Consider the following 20,838-nt stretch of genomic DNA (forward strand, 5'->3'; position numbering starts at 1 on the left):
CATGTGATGTCAGACAGCCTTAGCAAAGTCCAGCAGTATCACTGTAAATCCATTACATTTATCCTGTTCAACCGCCACTGTATTATAAAACGTGATCAAGTTAGCGAGGCATGATCTACTTTCACAAAACCATGCTGTCTTCCATACAGTATCCCATTTTCATCTATCCATTCCTGTATTTTGCTCTTGACTAATATCTCCAAACCCTTGACAACGATTCCTGATATGCTGATCGGTCGGTAATTTGCAACAGCAATCTTGGAACCCCCCCCCCCTCAAGGCTAACCCAGAGCTGAGACTTAAATTACACAATATGATCAAGCAAACTGATAATTTCTTTGCCTCTTCACGTAGGACTCGATCTGGTATACCATCCAATCCAACAGATGTATTTACATTAAGGTTCTGTAATATACTACTCACCTCCATTTCATTCACTTCAATTCCTGTATCAGCCATTCGTTCTCTCATTCCTGCAATATCACAGCCTGGATGAAAACTCATGCAAAATGTTTGCTTTGTAATTCTACTATTTCAGATAAGTCAGTTACCTCCCTGCCATCAGCATTCCTTAGAGTCATTTTACTTGCAGCATATCGAAAGAATTGTTTGGGATTCACTTTATTTTGCATTGCTAATTTCCTTTCATAATCTGTTGCTTTTCTTTCCACACTAGTTACCCTTCTGGCCTGTGCTTCGCACTGTTCGTCTGCTTGCAGGTCACCTTCCTCCTTAAATTTCATACACAATTGTTTCTCTCTTTTTTTTTTGCAGTTCCAGCTTAATGGTACTATTCATCCATTTAACTCTCACTAGATTTACTCTCTGGACTCTAGGTATGCAGTCAGCCATTACCTCCCTCAAACGCTCCTTAACCATTTCCCATGCACTATCAATATTCAGCCCTTGCAGTTTAACATGCCATGACACTGATCCAAGCAATCTCCTAAGCTTGTCATGCTTACCAGCCCGGTAATTCCACATGTACCCTGTCTTAATTGAAAATTAAGATCCCTATGATCCCTCTCACCAATTGGTGGAAATATGGTCATATTCATAATAGTCAATTTCTCAGATTCAATTACTAGGTCAAGCACCCTCGAACCCCTAGTATATTCCATTACATGCTCTCTCTCAGGTAGTTATCCTTTAGTAACTGCATAAAATTCATTTCCTTCCTCCCATTGGTCCTTCCTCCCCATTGGTCCTCTCCCTCCAATCAATGTTACCATAGTTGAAATCCCCCACAATAATTACCTGTCCTCCACTCATTGAGTCTATTTGCCTATGCATACTGTCTCAATCATCTATTCCATCACCTGGTCTATAGCAGCACCCAACTGTATATTTTGTTCGACTGACCTCAATCTCACAGCGTCAAATGTGCTATTTTCACTATCCTAAAGTTGAACTTCTATTCTCTTTGGCTGTAGTTCATCAGCTATCATCGATAACACTCCTCCCCCATTCTTTTTCTTTCTGTCTTTCCCGAACAAATTAATAACCTGTGGCCAGGAAGAACTAACCAAGGCCAAAACTTCCTCCTTATTCCGAATACTCTTGGCATTAGTGTACATAAAGTGCAGAAGTCAACTCGCCTCTCCCCTATTTGGACGCCTTATACTAACTGTCCCATTTTGGTATGTTATCCTTCGTCCTAACATTCTTATACTCGACTGCCACACTGATCTGTAGTCAAGGTGAGGTGGTATCAAGGCCTTGTAAACAGTCAAAACTATACCCTAATCCTTAAATATCAATATTCTCTCAGCATTGCAATTATGCTTTCTGATTTGCATTTACAGTCTTTGCTATGTGGCTCTTAATCATCACCTTCCTGTCTATTAAAATTCCAAGACACTGAGACTGATCAGTTTCTTCTTGCTTGATCCTACAAGTATTACATTCTGCCGGATACAATCTCACACCAAGTGTATAAATTTACACGTACTAGCATTGAACTAAAAATCATTTTCTCACCTGCAATTCCAGGTTATTCAAATAATTCCGCAAGTGATGTATGCCAGTCTAAATCCTGTCTGTGAACATATTTTTGTATGCAAGCTCGTCTCATTTTTTTCAAAATCTTCCCACCACTCCAGAGATACTGATTGACAGATAGAAAATAGATAGAAAAATCAGTCTTGCACTACAGTCCTGCAAAGAAATTTTCACACATTCTTTATACTCCTCTTCAATATTCCATGTAAGGAGAGTCAAATTATACACCAACTGGAAGTAGAGCCAGTTCAAAGGAACACTATTTTAGCATCCATGCTAAGTATCACATCAGATCCTATTGTTAAATAGCTATGCAGTTTGTTCAACAGCTGTTATATCACTTACTCATGCATCCGTATTTTCATTCAGTAGAGGGAAGTTGACCTCCATGTTGAACACACCAAGTTGGTTACTCCTGAATAAAAATGAGCACTTATTCGTCGAACAATCGCTTTCTGATTATACCACCTGCATACATTCTGAGTTCATTCTTTCATTTACTGGCAGCATATCGATAGAATTCCTTTGAATTGTACTCAGCTGGCAAAACCACTTTCTTTTCCTACTCAGAATTAACTTTTTGAACAATACTTGTAACATTTAAAAAGCGCCTCCATAGCGCAATTGGAAGAACGATGGTACATTGCGCCCTTCGATTGGAATAGCCTAAGTTCGATTCTCGTCGCGACGGGAGGAATCTTTATCTGGCGATTTCAATCGAAGGTGAGTTAGCCGATCTCATACGGAGCCAGCAGGGTTTTTTCTCCCGGAACCTCGGGTTTTTCATCCCACATACAGACAAATCGGCCCTTCGGAATACACGCAATTTACAGACAAAAAATATTAGTTGTGGTAGTGGTGGAAGTAGGCGGCAGATGGCATTGATTCGTAGTAGAGGTTTGGTGTAGTAGTTGAGACAGTTGTAGGTGTCCTCCCGCGATGAGTCTTCGGACTCCTTTGAGGTATCAGGAATAATAATTATAATAATTTCTGGCCTGAATCTTATAATTTTCATAACTGACGTCCTCGTTATGCACATGGTATTCCTTTCATATAATGCTTTCTTTACGAATCTCTTGCTTAATACGAAAACATGTCCCTTTCTTCTCTTCTCGTTCCCCTTCCTATAACCTAAAGGCCAAATTAAACTGTGGTCTCTTGGATGTGTCTCAACTAACCCTAGCTGTCTGAAACCTTTCTTCACTATGAATTTTGATGTCATATGATGCCTGTACACCAAGAAACAAAGTTGTGGTTATTTTATATACAGTACAAGAACAATATATACAAATAAAACTGTGGTATTCTGGTTGTATATGAAGAAACCAGAATTTATACAGTGGTTTAAGTGTGTCATAACTTTTCTTGACAGTCTATCTCTTCAGCGGGAATATTTGTAATGTAGATAAATGATAAAAAATGCATAAAAGGTGAAATCAAAGCTTTTCTCTCTCTCCTGCACATAAGTTCCATTACAACCAATTTAACAAAAATTTTTATGAAGGATAAAATTCGATTCAGATTCATAACTCTGACCAAACAGTCGTCCTTGCTTTTTCTAATAAAAACAAATCATGCAGATAAAATGTTTGGAGGTTAATCTCCTTTTGTGTGTTTGTAATGTCTCATTATTTTTCATGTTTAAAGTGCTTGCTATTTAAATGTTGCTTTTATTCATGTCGAAGTTTCTGAAACGGAAAACTATGTAGATACTAGAATGCAAATAAATAATTTACTAGCTAAAGGCCTGTGTAGTTCAGTGGAAGTGGTGCTTGCGTCCTCTGCGCTTGGCCGCTTGAAGTTAGACCTAGGTTCTAGTCTAGTCGCTGACTGGAGGAACTTTTTCTAAGCCTATCTTCGACCGGTTCCCGAGTTAGTCGATCTCTGGCACAGGCAAGCGGGTTTTTCCTCCCGGAAACTCGGGTTTTTCGTCCCGTAAACTCAAGAAAATCGACCGTAGTACCCACATTATTTCAGACAGTGACCTATCTTGTTAGGGTTAGGTACCAAGAGATGGCAGCACTTGTTTGCCAGCCTCTTCATCGGCGGCTGCTATAATTAGTGATAGCCATGGGCCAGCTATCTCTGATTGGCTACCGGTGGAGATTGAACTGCCCACTCAGTCTCCAAAAGCTAGATAGGGTATAAAGATCTCGCCTACTCCCTATTAGGAAATAAAAGGCGTTAGTTGATTTCTTTTAATTAATTATTTACAGCTAAGGAATTAACAACAATATTTACCATGAAGAGCGCTATTGTCACGCTGCATGCACGTGACTGTTCTTGGTATCCAGGTCATTTTAGTTTGTCTACACTGAGTGTTTATTGTTAAACTACTTTTGATAAAGCTAGAGAAATATCGGCTGTAAATAATTAATTTTAGCGGTTAATTATTTATTTATATTCAAGGGACGATGTAGTTTTCTGTTCCAGAAACTGCGACAGGAATAATCCCTTATTAACCACAAACGGAAAAATCCATAGAAACTGTGAATGAATGGTTACAGATATCGCTTATCAAAAATCCAGTGCATCAGTTGTGTCTAATCATGTCCTGAATTCCGAAGATCCTAAGGATGAACAATGAACTAGACATCTAGTAAAATGGGATATATGTCAGAGATTTGATATGATACTCAAGCCCAATGTCCTTGGAGGGACAAAAAGTAATTGTTCTGTCTTTTTTTATTATGCTTATTTTGTTTCGTCTTAAAACAATCATAAAATGTGCAACATGCAATATGTAAAAAAAAAAAAAAAAAAAAAAATCAGCTAACGCCTTTTTATTCCCATATATAAGGGAGTAGGCGAGGCCATTTAGCCCTATCTAACTTTTGGAGACTGAGTGGGCAATTCAATCTCCACTGGTACCCAATCAGAGACAGATGGCCCAAGGCTATCACTAATTAAGCGGTACGCAGTGAAGAGAGACGGCTCAAATGTGCCGCCATCTCGTGGTCTCTAACCCTAACACAATATATTTAATGTCTGAAATAATGTGGGTTCTACGGTCGATTTTCTTGAGTTTACAGGACGAAAAACCCGAGTTTCCGGGAGGAAAAACCTGCTTGCCCGTGCCAGAGATCGACTAACTCGGGAACCGGTCGAAAAAAGGCTTAGAAAAATTTCCTCTAGTCGCCGACTAGACTCGAAACCAAGACATCCTTCGTGCGGCCTAGCGCGGTGGTGTGCAAAAGCCACATCCACTGAGCTACACAGGCTCCTCATGCAATATGTAATATATATATATATATATATTATATATATATATAAAATCGGCAACGCCTTTTATTCCCGTATAGGGAGCAGACCAAGCCTTTATAGCCCATATCTAACTTTCTGATTGAGTGGGCAGTTCAATCTCCACTGGTAGCCAATTAGAGATAGCTGCCCAAGACTATGACTAATTTAAACAGCACGCAATGAAGAGACGGATAACAAGTACCGCCATTTCGTGGTCCCTAACTATGACACAATATTTTAATGACTGTAAATAGGGCAGGTTCGACTGTCGATTTTCTTGAGTTCACGGGATGAAAATCCTGAGTTTCCGGGAGAAAAAAAAACAGCTTGCCCGTGCCAAAGAGAGAATAATTAGGGAATCGGTCGAAAAAAAAAGCTTAGAAAACGTTCTTTTAGTTGGAAACTAGATTTGAACCCAAGTTTTCCTTTGTGCAATCAAGCGTCATGGAGTGCAAACGTCACTTTCCACTGAGCTATACAGAACCCCTATGTAATACATAAAATGTAATATCTAGGATGAGTATTTCGACTCCGTGGAGGTTATCAATTAATAATAATAAGAAGAAAATTTGTATATTTTTATATAAGGAGCTGTACAAGAAGAGAAATAGTAAATTATAGGCCAATCAGTATATCAGAAGGATATCAGTAACTGAGGAAAGTTCATAGTAAATGAAGATGATAAAGAGATTCTGCAGGATGACTTAAACAGACTGGCAGTATAGGCAAAGGTAAAATAATTGGCAATTTAAAATGGCCAAGTGTAAGGGATTGCACTCTGTGTACTATATTAATGAAACTAAATTGCAGGAAACCGAAGAAGCCAGAACTTGGAGGTAATTGAGGAAATAGAGTTGCATAGAGACATGTTGTACATAGAGTACATATTGTATAGAAGAGATATATTGCAAAGATGCTCAAAGAAAGCATTCTCAGTTCGAATCTAGTCGGAGACTAAAGGAACTATATCCAACCATTTCTTTAACTAGTACCGGAGTTAGTAGATATTGAACACGAACAAGCGGGTTTTTATTCCCCGTAACGCTGCTTTTTCGTCCTGTAAACTAAAGAAAATCGACTGTGGAACCACACTCATTCAGATAATAAATGCATTGTTTTAGGGCCAGGGATCACGCAATGGAGACGCTGTCTTTCATCTCTTCAGCTTATGTCCTTTATAATTAGTGATAGTCTTGGTCAGGTTTTTTTCTGATGGTCTATCTGTGGAGGCAGAACTTCCCCCTTAGTCGCCAGAAAACAAGGCTAAATGGACCTAGTTTTCGAGGACTAAGGGGGGAGTACTCCCTATACAAGAATAAAAGGAGTTCGCTGATTTATTTATAAGTTAGTAACGGTTTTCCCCAAAGTAGCCAAAACAACACATCACACTACATGATTGTTGAAGAACACACTCACAAGCAAAGGATAGGGAGGTTATTGTGTACTTTTATGAACTTTAATAAGGCCACCTCTGGACTATTGTGTGCAGATCTGGTCACCTAGATTCTGTGGGGATGAAGAGATGAGACAGATAGGAACCAGAGGTGATTGACAAAATTTGTGGCAGATTCTATGATAATCCCTTATAATTGATTCCTTATTATGATAATCCCTTATGACAGATTGAAGGTCTATTGGATTCAAAAACTAGCTGATAGGCAAAAAAAAAGAGGAGACTGTGGTAAAAGCATTTATGTTATTAAAGGGATTTTAGGAGATTATACATAAGACATTTTTTCAGCACAATAAATCAACAGAAACAATAGTGAAAAACAACTCTGAAAAAAATTGAATGTGCTTATCAAAGGTGTTGAGACTAGATTCTATGCATGAATAGAGAAAACTGGGTGGAATGGGGCGCCAGAAGTGATTGTGAGTCCTCATACGTTCGTATTCATCATATATTTCAATGTAATATCAATGATATTACAATTTTAATATGCACTTCGCATCCATGATAACTTGGACGTATTTATACGTCCTAGCCGGTAGTGTGGTTAAGGAAGTTCGATGGGTATTATGAGAAAGACGGCCAGTGTGTGAATAATGGATGTCCTGCGATGAGTTTTCTGATTCCATGGAGATTCCTGTATATGTGTGTGTGTGTGTGTGTGTGTGTGTGTGTGTGTGTGTGTTAGAGAGGTCAAATGAATGATCTGAAAGGTCTGATCAAAGTGAAATTGCCGATATATGCTGTGTTATTACATCTGTCTTGATGGTTTCCATTCATTTATGTTGTGGTCTTCTTTTTGAACTAATTATGAGACTTTTTTCACTGTGGCAGCCTTTTTATGCCTTCTGAGCTTTTGATTTGTATCGGCTTTGAAGTTTGTGACTTCCTCAAGAATATCTTGGCACCTCTGTTCCACAAAATTTGGTAATTTTTTTCTGTTTTTGCTTTTCTTGTTTCGTTCTAGATTCTGGTTGAATGGTGTTAAATATTCAGATAGGAAGATTGGTGTGTTGTCTTGCAATGCTTTCAAGTCCTTGGCAACTGGTTTTTTCTGTCTGCTGGCTTTTATGAGATTGTCTCCGTGGACCTGCTTGTAAGACGAACTGTGACTGTGCAGGTTGTGGCAAGCCTTGTTTTTTGCTCTTCGTGGAAATTCGATTTACGGTCTGAATGTCATTATGCTGTAGAGGGATGTCGATTGCATAGCCCAATTTTAAAACTACATCTCTGAGGTTTTCTGTAAGAGCGTTTATGACAAGATCTTATTTATATCGTTGCTGATTTCAACTTTTGTATTGTAGTTTTAGGTAATTAAGTTCTTGACAAAATTCGGATGTCTCTTTCATCAAATTGTGTTGCCTATCAGTTAGTGCGTTAATTTTGATTTTAATGTCTTTTACCGTTTATAGGACTTCTTGCACTGCTAAATTATTGCTTAACCAAATCCTCATATTCGCTAGATTTTTTTATTTTTTCATTCTGTTTATCAAAGAGTCCTTGCATAAGATCTACTGACTTTTATAGTCTATAGACCGTTTTCTGTTAGTATATTTAAGGAGTTCAAGTTATAGGACTCACCTGTATTTTTTTGTCTGTTCAGTTCGTCGTCTGTTTTTGCCTCCGGTATAATCGGCTGCGCCGTAGGTTGTTACCTGGGGTGCATTTCTTTGTTCTCCTTGCAGCGTAGTCACTTCCATTCCTCAGGTGTTGTATTGGATTTACATTGTCAAGTTGTTTCTGAAAGGCCAGAACATGTAAAGTGTAGATGCCTATGGCATTTCTTACAGCTTATATGATTTCTCTCGGATGATAAATCCTTCAGGCATTTTGATGCAACTCATGACTAGCCTTTCTTCTCTTGAGCAACTATAGTGTGATTGGAAAGATGGTGACGGCCTTTGTTCTTCGCTCGTTGTTGACCATGTTCCTCTATGTTCAAATTTCAGCACTCAAAATTTGGTTTCTTCTTAGCTGATTTCGGTGAATTTTATATCATTGTCTTCGGCGTGACAAGTAGAGTTACTTGGGAACACTTTCAAATTAAAAACAGGCGTCAGAATCACTTTAAAAATATAAAAAACAGGAGTAGCGATATCACCGTGTGCCGTCCATATGCCTACACAGCGCTCTCTGATATAATAATAATAATAATAATATTTTTTTAAACACTTTATTATGTCATGCATACATATAATAATTACATTATAAGATTATATACATTACAAAATTTAAAAATTCTAAAAATTACATACATATTTCTTTTTATTGATCTGTTAAAATATATATATATATATATTTTTTTTCTTTTTTTTCCCAATTTTTTTCAATTTACACGTACAATAAACATCTTGAGTGCCATTGCAACTTATAGTTTTACAGAATTCAGCACAAGGTGCTACATTTTCTACATTGGATTTCAATTAAAATTTTTAAAAATACTTTTTGCCTCTGTATTGTGTATTTACAACACATGTTCTTGTAATATTTACAATAAAGATTATACAGAATTTTTGAATATAGAATATACATAATAATAATAATAATAATACTTTTTTTTTTCATAGTAATCGTGTTTATTATTAATGACTCACAAGTTAAACAATATTACTTATGTTGCATTTTACATAATAATACTTTTTTAAAATTTAAATTGTAAATTAAATATATAATTTTAAACTTAAATATATAACTGAAGTATTACTATCACATTTTCTGTTTACTACTAGAATTCGTTACAGAATGTTAAGTGAATAATTTTAGATAAATACTACTACTGGGATGTAACTCAACTGCACCCTCGAAGCTTTGTAATTAGCTTATCTGAGGGTGATACTGGTTATATATACATATATTTGTTATTGATTTGGTTGCTGTGTTGGAAGTAGGCAGATCTTTGGGTGGTCAAATGAATGATCTGAAAGGTCGGATCAAAGTGAAATTGTTATTATTATTATTATTATTATTATTATTATTATTATTATTATTATTATTATTATTATTATTATAGATAGAGGGCGCTGTGTAGGCATACGAACGGTCGCACGGTGATATCGCTGCTCCAGTTTTTTATAGTTTTAAAGTGGTTCCAGCTCCTGTTTTAGGTTGAAAGTGCTCCCAAGTAACCCTACTTATCACGCCGAAGACATGATATAAATTTCAACGAAATCCTAATAATAATAATAATAATAATAATAATAATAATAATAATAATAATAATAATAATAATAATAATAATAATAATAATAATAATAATAATAATAATAATAATAATAATAATAATTTATTTATTTATTATTATTTTTTTATGTGTCAGATAAACTGCATACATAGATGCTGTAATAAAAAAAGCCTGTGTAGCTCAGTGCATGTGGCGTTTGTACACCACCGCGCTAGGCCGCACGAAGGAAGTCTTGGTTTCGAGTCTAGTCGGCGACTAGAGGAAATTTTTCTAAGCCTTTTTTCGACCGGTTCCCGAGTTAGTCGATCTCTGGCACGGGCAAACAGGTTTTTCCTCCCGGAAACTCGGGTTTTTCGTCCTGTAAACTCAAGAAAATCGACCGTAGAACCCACATTATTTCAGACATTAAATATATTGTGTTAGGGTTAGAGACCACGAGATGGCGGCACATTTGAGCCGTCTCTCTTCACTGCGTACCGCTTAATTAGTGATAGCCTTGGGCCATCTGTCTCTGATTGGGTACCAGTGGAGATTGAATTGCCCATTCAGTCTCCAAAAGTTAGATAGGGGTAAATGGCCTCGCCTACTCCCGTATATACGGGAATAAAAAAAAAAAAGGCGTTAGCTGATTTTTTTTTTTTATATATATATATATAATATTTATAACACATTACAATTGTGAATAACAGATACTTGCAAGTTAATAATTTTCTTCCTCGAAGCTTAGCAGAGCTTATCTGAGGAAGATAATAAGTGATAGATGGTGGTGGTTTCTTGGTTATGTTCCTATACTGGTCACAAGCCAGGTGTTGATTTTACTGTTAGTTGGTACGTGCTTGGAAGACTTCAACTGCTATTGCAGTTTTACTTCTTTTTTTTGTGTGCAGATAGGGTTGGATTTAGACATGGCATATTTGTTTCTTTGTGTTCTTGTAGTGATGGTTTTTTGAGAGGGGCTTTGTCATAGGTTTGTGTGTGTGTGTGCGTGTGTGTGGGTGAGAGAGAAACAGGAATTGCTCTAATTTTCATTCTCACTATAATGTTTATATAGCGCCTGTTTCAGCTCGCTGTGTGTTCCTAGGTTTCTGTTGTCGAACGGCAGTTTGTTTATCATGTCAGGTACATAGAAGTTTCGGATGGCTTTGCTGTGATGATTGTTGTACTTGTATGTTATGTAATTTGTTGACTTGTCTTGTTATTTGATATGTTGTTCTGGTTACTCTATATGTTGGGCTGTAGTAATGTTTTAACATGACTGTGTAGTGGCATAAGTGTTTCACCTTAAATATTTTGTGTTTTGTCCGTGCTTCCTGCATAAGAGTGGGTTGTTCTCAGAATATCAGTTTTACCATTTTATCTTGCAACCATTGTAGCCTGTTAAGTCTGTAGTCTGCGCAGAATGTGTATGATGTGATTGCATATCTTAATTTCATATAATGCTTTATAGATTAGTATAAAGCATTATAAAGCATTATAAAGTATAAAGTACAAATAATAATAATAATAATAGTGGTAATAGTAATTGTTAATACAAGAAAGAAATCATCCGTACTGGATCGATCGTCACTCTGCCCAACAAGGACTGCGTTTGCTGCTACAGCTCCTGGTCATTAGACAATAAATGGGATAAGGGTTCAGAGTCTTTTTCTGGGCAACCAGGGAAAAGAACTGAAATGTGACTGGAAGAAGCAAAAATAAAACAAAAGAAATGGACTTTATATGAAAACATGATGATAATATGCACGTTTATTATTAATCATATTCAGCATCAAGAGAATACCAAAAGCGAATGCATGAAATTTAGAAACAAAAATTTCCTGACACAAGAGTCACTGAGTACCGATTAATGGACCAATGAAGAAAGACTTGAAGAAATTTGTTGAATACAAATAATCCAAATAAGAAATAGCAGGATCATTTGAATGCCACACATCAAGAACTGAGACAAGATTGTCAAACAAATGCAGAACGCCAGACAAAAGCAGCGATTAACAGCACTAAAACGAAGTCGAAGACAAGATCCACCTGTAATTGAACAACATCAAGTTGGTAATAGAAACATTTCCTACAAATAACTTGGCAAAACAAATCAGCTGATCTAGAGTGCCAGTTGTAATTACAACAGAACCTAGTTATCCAACAAACAGATGAAAAAACCAAAAAGGAAAAACGTAAAATTTAAATTATATTTAGAAAGGAAATTAAACAAACTTCTAGCAGATGTTAGCAATTTAAAGAATTTAAAACAGGAAAAATTAAACAGAAAAAGATCAAGAATGGTATAGTAAAGCAATACAAACATGAAACAAATTGATAACTGAAGTATCAAAAGAATCGTGACCACATCAAAAAAGATTATTCGCTATGAAAGAAGAATAAATAATACAGGCAAAACATTCAGTTCAGAACTAACCAGCACCAGTTTTATGAAAATATTGATGAGAAATCTGAACACCACGCTGGACACCTAAAACGCCAAAGACTCAAGTTCTAGACGCAACTCTCTAATAATCCAAAAGACCATAATAAAAGTGCTAACTGGATAAAATACGCTGAAAAACAATTGAACAACACTCAAATCGAAGCCATGGTCATAACCTCAGAAATGATCCAAAGACACTCAAAGAAAAGGAAGAACTGGAGTGCACAAAACAAAGTTGAACTGCATGGATTTCGGCTCAAATACTTGTCCAGTACTCATGCTCGATTGGCTCAACAATTTAACAACCTATTGCAAATAGACATTGAAGAGAGAACACCTGGAAGAAAAATTCTGATTTTGAAAAACAAAGAAAAAAGGAACAGTTCCCAGTAATTACTGTCCAGTAACTTGCTTGCCAACAACATTTAAGTTCTGAACTTCTAGCAACGTCGTTAGTCACTATTTATCACAGCGCCTATTGAATAAAAGAGGTGTTGCAGAAAATCCAGAACAACAAAAGACCAACTGTTACTTTACAAAACGATTTAAAACATTTCGAAAAGCCAACTCATTAAGGCATGGGTTGGAGAAAGCATTCATCTCTTTGCCACACAGTTGCATTAGAAATTTTTGGAGTGAGTAAAAACATCACAAATTCCTAACAGTTGTCATGAAAATGTGAAAAACTCAGTTAGTAATCAATGGAGATAATCTAGATACAGTGAATATTAAGAGAGGAATTATCCTGGTGACTTACTGTCACCTGTATTGTTCATCCTACTACTGATTCCTCTAACATTAATTCTAACGAAAAGCATGTTTCGATATGAAACATGAATGCAAGCAGGAAAAATATCATATTTGTTATATACGGATATCTTATCCTATACGGAAAATCATTCAGAGAAATTTAGTCACTGCTTAATACAGTCGGAAGCTTCAGTAAAGACATTAATTCGGAATTTGGATTTGAGATATGTGCAACACTCTCCATAGTTCGAGGAAAAAATAGGCAAAAAAGGAATTACATTTGCAGATGGAAGTAAAATGAAAAACTTGTTACATTTCAAATTCTGTAAATACCTACGAATTTTTGATTACGTTTTGAAGCCGGAAGTCAAAACGAAAATTAGCATCTAAATATCTGAAAAGTTAGAAAAGTTCTCAAGTTCAAACTGAATAGAGGCAACAATGTAACAGCAATCAATATATGGTCCAATCCAGTAATCAGATAGAAAGCAAGGTTAATTGACTTCACACCACCCGATTTCGATGCACTTGATCATAAAACATAAAACGAAATGGCACTAAATCATGCCTTGCACCCACAGTGATGTGGATTGGTTATACACAGCCAGGAAAATTAGAGGACGCTGTCCAAGTCAACCAAATAACAGAAGAAGAAAAGTGGGCGTTTCGAATGATTACAACAAGGAAAGCACAGAAAAGATGCTACTTGAAGCTTGCAAAGGATGAGTATTCAATATAGGAGAGTAGCATAGGGACCACTCTGAACAAGATCAAGATCAAGAAAATATAAGGAATCGTGACGTCACTGGTTGATAAGATCATTGACGTCATTGTGTGTGATGGTGGGCATGACGCAATGGGTTCGGAATGTTTGGAATTTTCCTGGGGGTATACGTGTCAGTTACTTCACGTCGTGTGTTTTTGTTCATGTATGGAATTGTGAGTGATGTTCAGAGATAAGATCGAGTATGTAATCTTTGGAGTTTCCCAGGGTTATACCCATCTGCATCAGTTATTACCGTCACCTTTTGTGTTTGGTTCGAGTGATGTTTAAAGTAAATAATTCTGGGGATAAATGGTCATGTGTTGGGGTATTTGGTCGATTGTGGAAGTGTTGGGAAATATTTGTCTATACGTGGCACCACAAGATTGTGGTATTTCGTTCCTGTTTTTAAGTATGGGAATTTTTAGTATAGGATCAAGAGATCACTGCAGCAATTAGACATTTTCTGAATAATTAATTACAGAGTATCATTGCTGTCCCCCCTCAAGCACGTACGCACGCACGCGCACGCGCACGCACACACACACACACACACACACACACACACACACACACACACACACACACACACACACACACACACACACACACACACACACACACACACACACACACACACACACACACACACACACACACTTTTTTCTTTCACATGTTCACATTTCTAAAATAATTAATTAGTGGCTATCACTGGTGTCCCTCACACTCAAGCACACACATATACATAACTCATCCGAATATTTTGATTTCTCTAAAATTTTGAGACCTTAAAGTTCATTACCGTTTTCTAATTAAATGTTATCCTTTTTACAAAGTTTTTGGCTATTAGAATTTTTAGTTTAGAGTCAAAAGATAGCGCAGTGTTTAGAGATAAAAATTAGTTCTTTTTTTAATGAAAAACCAAATGGTGTATTTTAAAAAAATAAATGAAGATAAAAATGGATTACAAGAACTTTTGTATGTAGGCTAGAAAAAATTCTAATGATAATTTACATTACTTTCTGTCCAGAATGGGTATTCTTGGAACTAATGAATTTCTGAATGCAAATAGATATTCCAAAATAGTTGAATTATAACCATATATTCACAGCGCAACACACACAAACACAAGGCCTGAAAGAACGAAATTGCTGTTAGTAACCTGAAAATGCAGTTGATTGACACTTGTTCCTTATAGGTTTCAGTCTGTTTTTTTTAATATCATTCGCACTCTAGTTCACGGTTATGTTTTTTCCCACGGATGCCAATGTGTCATTCACGTGATTTTCTCCAATGTGACACACACACCTGCAAAACTTTATTCATTCTAATTGTGGGAAATTTTTACTGTAGTAAAATTAATGCTTACATTTTTATTTTTTTAAAACCAATACATTTAATTCTGATCATTCATATAAGTTGATACAGTTTATTTGACTGAAATATTATTTACAATATTGTATTTTGTCAATCTAACATACAATCCGCCTCTCTTCAACAGATTCCTTTTATAATTGGTTGTAGTCTTGGACTAGAGACTGCATCTCTGACAGTTCAATCTCCACCTGACTAAAGTTGGAGATTGAACTATCCTCTCACTCTCCAAAAAGTTAGATATGGCTAAACAACCTTGCCTACTCCCTATGGGAAAATAAAACGTATGAGTAGATTTTTTTAAGGGAAAGTCGATAGACGTTTAAATTGGCAATGATTTCAGCAGGGCAGCATCAAGAAAGAGACAGAAGGTCTAATACTTGCTGTTGAAGAACGAGAAATGCAAAGAAATGCAATAAAGGCAAAGAGAAAAATAAAATATAGCAGACCATCTAATTAGTTCTTGCAGCAAGATTGTCCATAAAGATTGTAAAGAAAGGCATAATTGAGTAGCAAAAGCTGTATACTGCAGCTTACACAGGAAATATGGTTTCTCAACCTGCAAAAGAAAAGACAGAAGATTTAAGCACCATAGTGCAACTCACTGGCACCAAAATTGGCATTCCAGTCACAATCACAGACATTGTTCACAGAACTGTACAAAAACAAACTCTTTTCGAACATGTGAAAACACTAATTGTTGAAATCAAAAATAGCATCACATACGCAATAAGCATAATATACAGATTCCTAGATAATAATGCACTCAGCTTTCTTCATGAATTAGAATCATGGCTAAGTGACATTGAACCCTGTACAACACCTCAGCTCCTCCTAATAGGAGACATTAACATAAATACTCTTGACCATGCTTCTTCAACCACTAACACATAGCTTGATATACTAAATCAGTACAACATAAACCCTACCATAAACTCCTCAACAAGAGAAGAAATATTGAACAATTCACTAACAGAATCATGAGAAATCATTAGTATGAAATTTGACCATATCAACATACAGGCTCCCATCCATACATATACATCATCAATAATTAACGTCAAAATTGCTGATCACTACTTTCTCAACTTCATTTCATTATGCGACCTTCCCCACTCCAAAGACCGCAAAACTCGACAAACACCCGATCATATTAAAGAGTATGGTCGACAACCTTGTGAAAAATACAGACTGGAATTGCCTATTTAAAATAAATGATCCTATAAGCGCCTCCGTAGCACAATTGGAAGAACGACGGTACATTGTGCCCTTCGATTGGAATAGGCCTAAGTTCGATTCTTGTCACGACGGGAGGAATCTTTTTGTGGACTTTTTCAATCGAAGATGAGTTAGCCGATCTCATACGGAGGTATCAGGGTTTTTTCTACCGGAAACTCGGGTTTTTCGTCCCGTATACAGACAAATCAACCCTTCAGAACACATGCAAATTACTGACAAAAAAATATATTTCTGGTAGTGGTGGTGGGCAGTAGATGGCATTGATGGAGATGATTGGTAGTAGAGGTTCGGTGTAGTGGTGGAGACAGTTGTATAGTAGGTGTCCTCCCATGATGAGTCTTCAGACTGTTTGGAGGTGTCATGAATAATAATAATAATAACTTTATATGAGCCCTTCTAACTAATGTTAACCGAAATATACAAAAAAGCAACAAAGCCTACACAAATGACACGACAAACGAATAATATTCCATGCATAAATTGCGACATTTGAAATAGTATTACTGTAAAAGAAAATCTATGGAAAACACTAAAAAAATCACCGAGCAACGCTCATCTACAAACATTATATAAAAACAAGAAATCAACTAACAACAAAAATTCGAATGGCAAAAATTAAAAATTTATGGAATATAATGAAATTATGAAGCAAACATGGGATTTTATATCAAAAAGCTTTCGTCAGGATATGAACCACTAGGAAGTAGTAGTTCATATTACAGACCTATTCAACTATTCCTTCACAAACAATATCATATTACTCAAAAAAGATAATCAATCAACAATCAATAAAAAACTACCAACACAAAATCAATAGCAAACCATGTATTTTCTACCAGTAACAAAACAGGAACTGGAGGAAGCACTCTTACAGATAAAAACAAACACTAGTAGTATGGATGTCACTATAAACCAGATCAAGATCAAGATAAGATAAGGATTCATGAGGTAATTGGCTGATAAGATCAGTAACGTCATTGTATGATTCGATAAGTGACGTCATGAGCATGGAATGCTTGGAATTTCCCTGGGGAACACATCACTCTGATGCCATGTTGTGTCATTTGGTTTGTATATGGAATTCTTGGTAATGGTTAGTGTATGGAATTCTGGGTGATGATTGGAGATAAGATTAGGATAAGTGATGTCATTCATTTTTTTGTTTGGGTATGAAATTCTGGGTACTTGTTTACATATGGAATTGTGGGTGATGGTTAGAGATAAGATAAGGATCCCATCTCTCTGTGATGTCATGTTGTGTCTTTGGGTTCTAGTATGGAATTCTTGGTGATGGTTAGAGTATGGAATGCTTGGAATTTCCCTGGGTGACACATCTGTCAATGATGTCATGTGGTGTCTTTGGTTCGAGTGTCGAATTGTGGGTAAAGGTTCGAGTATGGAATTCTGACAAGATTGAGATGTTGATAAGATAAGAATTAGATAAGTGACATCATGTTGTGTCTTTGATTCGAGTGTGGAATTGTGGGTAAAGGTTCAAGTATGGAATTCTGACAAGATTGAGATGTTGATAAGATAAGAATTAGATAAGTGACATCATGTTGTGTCTTTGGTTAAAGCGTAGAATTATGGGTAACGGTCAGAGTGTGGAATCTTGGGTAATGGTTAGAGCAGCGTTTCCCAAACTTTTCCTACAATGGAACACTTCACAAATCCTGAAATGTTCAATGAACACCTTGGTAATTCTGTAATGTATTTATTAATAATTAATTGTTAATTTAGCTAATTTTTCATTATTAATTAATAATTGATCCTTAATTAATTAAACATTAATGGCCTGTGTAGCTCAGTGGAAGTGGCGCTTGCATCCTCTGCGCTTGGTCGCTTGAAGTCAGACTTAAGTTCAAGTCTAGTCTCCGACTGGAGGAACTTTTTCTAAGCCTTTCTTCGACCGATTCCCGAGTTAGTCGATCTCTGGCACGGGCAAACGGGTTTTTCCTCCCGGAAACTCGGGTTTTTCATCCCGTAAACTCAAGAAAATCGACTCTTAGTACCCACATTATGTCAGACAGTAACATATCTTTTAGGATTAGGTACCAAGAGATGGCAGCACTTGTTTGCCAGCCTCTTCATCGGTGGCTGCTATAATTAGTGATAGACATGAGCCAGCTATCTCTGATTGGTTACCAGTGGAGATTGAACTGCCCACTCAGTCTCCAAAAGCTAGATAAGGTAAAAAGGCCTCACCTACTCCCTATAAGGGAATAGAAGGCGTTAGCTGATTTATTTTTATTTATTTATTAAACATCAATTAAACATAAACATCATTAAATTAATTTCTGCTGATTTTCATTAACATATCCCATTCTGATCACCAAAAATTTATAATATTATTATAAGTACTTAAGAGTGAATGCAGACTTTTTCTCCAGTGTGCTGGTAGTTTTCCCCTCCTTTTGTACATCCTAGAGATCAGGTTGTAGGCTGGAGGTGGATGAATCACTATCTGTTGCATCACAAACACCTTTAATAAGAGATTTCTTAACACAAAAATTAAACAAAGTCCCTTGTGTTCTTATTCATATTGATATTTAAATCTGCAGGAATATTACTTCTAAAAAATCACGGCACAAGGTTTCGAAACTTTCATCCTACAATATGAACTTGCAAAAAAAGTATTCAGTATTACTGGATTTGAGAACCGGATACAGACTACCTTGATCTTCAATTTTAGTGGAAAAATTTTCTTTATACTTCCTTGCTGATTGGTCACTAACATTTGCAACACATATGTTATTTCTTTTAGTTTTGAGAATAGAGGATACGCCGCCATTTGTTGTAATCAGCTTGCAAGCAATTTTTATGATTGGTCATAAACAGCAGTAATCTCTTTCCCGATTGTTGAAAGATTTCGATGTGTGAAAATTATCGATAATTCATGAATATTTCCATGTTTAAAAATATGCTTCTTGGTCACTGACATTTGCTATGCAGATGCCATTTCCTTCAGTTTTGAAAACAGAGGATATACCGCCCATTATTATAATCCACTTGCAGGCAATTTTTATAACTGGTCATAAACAGCGGTATTCCCTTTCCCAAATGTTGAAAGGTTTTGATGTGTGAAAATTAACGATACACAGATATTATTAGGCGTTCTGAGTCTGAGCTTTTGACATATTTACGAATATTATTCTCCTCAGAATATTTCCACTATAAAATATTTATAGTGGAAATGCTTAGAAAACTAAAATGACAAATTCCAGAAGAACTCGCAGAACACTTATTCACCTTCTGCAGAATACTAGTGTTTCGTGGAACACAGTTTGGAAACCCTGGGTTAGAGTATGGAATTCTGACAAGATTGAGATGTTGATAAGATAAGAATTAGATAAGTGACATCACGTTATGTCTTTGGTTCGAGTATGGAATTGTATGTAATGGTCAGAGCATGGAATTCTGGGATGTGTCGGTATTTGTCAGCGATGTGAGTTGAGTTTTTTGTATACATGTAACATTATAGGTAATGATTAAATATTGGAATTCTGGGAGGTTATTTCATCAAGTGTTGGGGTCTTTGGCTCGAATGTCGAACTATTGGAAAATATTTGTCAATAGATAGCAGTAGACATTTTCTAAAATAATTAGCTACGGGATATTAATGTCCCACTCCCAACCCCCAAACACACACAAACATTTGTTTTCTTTCACGTTTTTCTTGTGATTAGATAGCAGTAGACATTTTATAAAATAATTAACTACTGGATTTCAGTGGTGTCCATCCCACCCCCAAGCACACACACACATTTTTTTTTCCTTTCATGTTCGTATTTTCTAAAATAATTAATAACTGGAATCTCAGTTTTACTGCGATTCCAGTATTTCTATATTATGTTGGAGATCTTAAAAACTTCATTACTTTTCTAATTAAATATCAACTTTATTACAAATTCTAAGCAGAATAAATATTCTTAAATATGGAGAACACGTCAACGACACCTAAATTTGTTCATTTAAGTTTACGAATACATATTTATTTGACTGAAATATTATTTACAAGTATATTCACAATGGAAAATTCAAACATGTAATTAACTAGAAAAATTTCACAAGATTTGTCTCTCTTACTATTTTCTTGAAGAAAGAAAAAGTTCAAAGGGTTTTGGGTTAACTCATTTTTTTTCCTTTTATTACTTTATGGAATACACAAAACAGTACAGTACAGCACAACACACACAAAACGATCGGCGGCCTGAAAGAACGAATTGCAGTAAATAAACTGAAAATGCACTCAATTCTTGTTCCTCATAGGTTTCTGACCATTTCCTTAATTGGAAATGGTCAGAATTCGTACTGTGGCTCATGGCGATGTTTTCCCACAGTTATGGATGTGACCTCAAAGCAACGTACTCTTCAAAGTGACATCATCTGGGCAGAGAAATTTAGAAATTTCTCTG

This window comes from Typopeltis vanoorti, chromosome 22 (assembly GCF_054136105.1).
Source record: "Typopeltis vanoorti isolate ZY-2024b chromosome 22, IOZ_Tvanoo_1.0, whole genome shotgun sequence".
NCBI classification, from domain to species: Eukaryota; Metazoa; Arthropoda; class Arachnida; order Uropygi; family Thelyphonidae; genus Typopeltis; species Typopeltis vanoorti.